The following is a 4,670-nucleotide window of genomic DNA, read 5'->3' as shown; positions in this document are numbered from 1 at the left end:
GTAGCACTGTTGATTTAACCTCATGAAACAACTCAATAATAGGAAGGCAAGAATTAGTGGTTTCTAAAATTAAATGTTAAGTGCTTGGTTTCCATATGATTAGCCTGATTGTAACAGATCAACAAAAATATAAGAATGTATTTTTCTTCCTTCTAACTTTTGAGGGGAAAATGACCAAACTATCAATTACATTTAATTAGCAATGCCATGCTTATTCCATAATAATATTTACCAACTGACACACAAAATGAATATGCTGCAGGAGAATACTGAAGACAATCTATTTGGAATCTGTTTGCAGTAAGGAGGCTCAGTAGCCAAACACTGTGGGAATGAACATTAACACAAATTCTAGAATTTCTCTACCAATAGGTAATTGTCTCCAAGGGAAGAAGATACAGAGAGGGAAGACCACATTAAAGAGTGAAGAGGTAGGTTCTAGAGAAAGGCTAGAAGCCAATAAGCTAAATGAAGGTCACTAACTCAGTTTTAATCAATTTCTAAATGAAATACACCTTGAGGGCAGAGCAATCCCAGGAAGAAACTGATTTTAAAAAATGAGAAAGATTCTGTATTATTTACTAACAGAGATACATTACTTTTAATGACTAAAATGTGCTTTTTTAAACATCTTTATTGGAGTATAATCGCTTTACATTGTTGTTAGTTTCTGCTGTATAACGAAGTGAATCAGCTATACCTATACTTATATCCCCATATCCCCTCCCTCGCCCACCTCCCTCCCTCCCACCCTCCCTATCCCACCCCTCTAGGTGGTCACAAAGCACTGAACTGACCCAACTTACTCTTCCCCCTCCCCCATCCTTAAGTCCATTCTCTACGTCTGAGTCTTTATTACTGCCCTGCCCCTAGGTTCATCAAAACCATTTTTTTTAATTCCATAAAAATGTGTTAGCATATAGTATCTGTTTTTCTCTTTCTGAGTTACTTCACTTAGTATGACAGATTCTAGGTCCATCCAACTCACTACAAACACCTCAATTTCGTTTCTTTTTATGGCTGAGTAATATTCTATTGTATATATATGAGCCAAATCTTCTTTATCCTTTCATCTGTCCATGGACACTTAAAATACTTCCATGTCCTGGCCATTGTAAATAGAGTTGCAATGAACACTGTGGTACATGACTCTTTTTTAGTTCTGGTTTTCTCAGGGTATATGCCCAGTAGTGGGATTACTAGGTCATATGGTAGTTCTATTTTTAGCTTTTTAAGGAACCTCCATACTCTTCTCCATAGTGACTGTATCAATTTACATTCCCACCAACAGTGCAAGAGGGTTCCCTTTTCTCCACACCCTCTCCAGCATCTATTGTTTGTAGATTTTTGGATGATGGCCATTCTGACTGGTGTGAGGTAATACCTCATTGTAGCTTTGATTTGAATTTCTCTCATGATTAATGATGCTGAGCATTCTTTCATGTGTTTGTTGGCCATCTGTATATCTTCTTTGGAGAAATGTCTATTTAGGTCTTCTGCCCATTTTTGGATTGGGTTGTTTGTTTTTTTGTTATTGAGCTGCACGAGCTGCTTGTAAATTTTGGAGATTAATCCTTTGTCAGCTGCTTCATTTGCAAATATTTTCTCCCATTCTGAGGGTTGTCTTTTGGTCTTGTTTATGGTTTCCTTTGCTGTGCAAAAGGTTTCAAGTTTCATTAGGTCTCATTTGTTTATTTTTGTTTTTATTTCCATTTCTCTAGGAGGTGGGTCAAAAAGGATCTTGCTGTGATTTATGTCATAGTGTTCTGCCTATGTTTGCCTCTAAGTGTTTTATAGTGTCTGGCCTTACATTTAGGTCTTCAGTCCATTCTGAGTTTATTTTTGTGTATGGTGTTAGGGAGTGTTCTAATTTCATTCTTTTACATGTAGCTGTCCAGTTTTCCCAGCACCACTTATTGAAGAGGCTGTCCTTTCTCCATTGTATATTCTTGCCTCCTTTATCAAAGATAAGGTGACCATATGTGCGTGGGTTCATCTCTGGGCTTTCTATCCTGTTCCATTGATCTGTATTTCTGTTTTTGTGCCAGTACCATACTGTCTTGATTACTGTAGCTTTGTAGTATAAAGTCAGGGAGCCTGATTCCTCCAGCTCCATTTTTCTTTCTCAAGATTGCTTTGGCTATTCGGGGTCTTTTGTGTTTCCATACAAATTGTGAAATATTTTGTTCTAGTTCTGTGAAAAATGCCAGTGGTAGTTTCATAGGGATTGCACTGAATCTGAAGATTGCTTTGGGTAGTAGAGTCATTTTCACAATGTTGATTCTTTCAATCCAACAACATGGTATATCTCTCCATCTGTTTGCCTCCTCTTTAATTTCTATCATCAGTGTCTTATAGTTTTCTGCATACAGGTCTTTGATCTCCTTAGGTAGGTTTATTCCTAGGTTGGTTTTTTTTCTGCGGTATGCGGGCCTCTCACTGCTGTGGCCTCTCCTGTTGCGGAGCACAGGCTCCGGACGCGCAGGCTCAGTGGCCATGGCTCATGGGCCCAGCCGCTCCACGGCATGTGGGATCTTCCCGGATCGGGGCACGAACCCGTATGCCCTGCATCGGCAGGTGGACTCTCAACCACTGCGCCACCAGGGAAGCCCTATTCCTAGGTATTTTATTCTTTCTGTTGCAATGGTAAATGGGAGTGTTTCCTTAATTCCTCTTTCAGACTTTTCATCATTGGTGTATAGGAATGCAAGAGATTTCTGCACATTAATTTTGTATACGCCACTTTACCAAATTCATTGATTAGCTCTAGGAGTTTTCTGGTAGAGTCTTTAGGATTCTCTATGTATAGTATCATGCCATCTGCAAACAGTGACAGCTTTACTTCTTTTCTGATTTGGATTCCTTTTATTTCGTTTTCTTCTCTGCTGTGGCTAAAACTTCCAAAACTATGTTGAATAACAGTGGTGGGAGTGGGCAACCTTGTCTTGTTCCTGATCTTAGCGGAAATGGCTTCAGTTTTTCACCACTGAGAACAATGTTGGCTGTGGGTTTGTCATATATAGCCTTTATTATGTCGAGGTAAGTTCCCTCTATTGCTACTTTCTGGAGAGTTTTTATCATAAATGGGTGTTGAATTTTCTCAGAAGCTTTTTCTGTATCTATTGAGATTATCATATGGTTTTTACCCTTCAGTTTGTTAGTATGGTTTATCACATTGATTGATTTGCATATATTGAAGAACCCTGGCATTCCCTGGATAAACCCACTTGACCATGGTATATGATCCTTTTAATGTGCTGCTGGATTCTGTTTGCTAGTATTTTGCTGAGGATTTTTGCATCTATGTTCATCAGTGATATTGGCTTGTAGTTTTCTTTTTGTGTGTCATCTTTGTCTGGTTTTGGTATGAGGCTGAGGGTGGTTTCATAGAATGAGTTTTGGAGTGTTCCTCCCTCTGCTATATTTTGGCTGAGTTTGAGAATGATAGGTGTTAGCTCTTCTCTAAATGTTTGATAGAATTCACCTGTGAAGCCATGTGGTCCTGGGCTTCTGTTTGTTGTATGATTTTTAATCACAGTTTCAATTTCAGTGCTTGTGATTGGCCTGTTTATATTTTCTATTTCTTCCTGGTTCAGTCTCAGAAGGTTGTGTTTTTCTAAGAATTTGTCCATTTCTTCCAGGTTGTCCATGTTACTGGCATACAGTTACTTGTAGTAATCTCTCAAGATCCTTTGTATTTCTGCAGTGTCAGTTGTTACTTCTCCTTTTTCATTTCTAATTCTGTTGACTTGGGTCTTCTCCCTTTTTTTCTTGATGAGTCTGGCTAATGGTTTATCAATTTTGTTTATCTTCTCAAAGAACCAGCTTTAGTTTTATTGATCTTTGCTATTGTTTCCTTCATTTCTTTTTCATTTATTTCTGATCTGATCTTTATGATTTCTTTCCTTCTGCTAACTTTGGGTTTTTTTGTTCTTCTTTCTCTAATTGCTTTAGGTGTAAGGTTAGGTTGTTTATTTGAGATGTTTCTTGTTTCTTAAGGTAGGATTGTATTGCTATAAACTTCCCTCTTAGAACTGCTTTTGCTGCATCCCATAGGTTTTGGATTGACATATTTTCACTGACATTTGTTTCTAGGTATTTTTTTATTTCTTCTTTGATTTCTTCAGTGATCTCTTGGTTATTTAGTAGTGTATTGTTTAGCCTCCATGTGTTTGTATTTTTTACAGATTTTTTCCTGTAATTGATATCTAGTCTCAGAGCATTGTGGTTGAAAAAGATACTTGATACAATTTCAATTTTCTTCAATTTGCCAAGGCTTGACTTGTGACCCAAGATATGATCTATCCTGGAGAATGTTCCATGAGCCCTTGAGAAAAAAGTTTATTCTGTTGGTTTTGGATGCAATGTTCTTTAAATATCAATTAAGTCCATCTTTTTTAAGGTATCAGTTAAAGCTTGTGTTTCCTTATTTATTTTCATTTTGCATGATCTGTCCATTGGTGAAAGTGGGGTATTAAAGTCCCCTACTATGACGGTGTTGCTGCCGATTTCCCCTTTTATGGCTGTTAGCATTTGCCTTATGTATTGAGGTGCTCCTATGTTGGGTGCATAAATATTTACAATTGTTATATCTTCTTCTTGGATTGATCCCTTGATCATTATAGAGTGTCCTTCTTTGTCTCTTATAATAGTCTTTATTTTAAAGTCTA

Source organism: Lagenorhynchus albirostris, chromosome 13 (genome assembly GCF_949774975.1).
Source record: "Lagenorhynchus albirostris chromosome 13, mLagAlb1.1, whole genome shotgun sequence".
NCBI lineage: Eukaryota > Metazoa > Chordata > Mammalia > Artiodactyla > Delphinidae > Lagenorhynchus > Lagenorhynchus albirostris.
The sequence above is the reverse complement of the archived record's forward strand: the minus strand, read 5'-3'. Positions refer to the sequence as shown.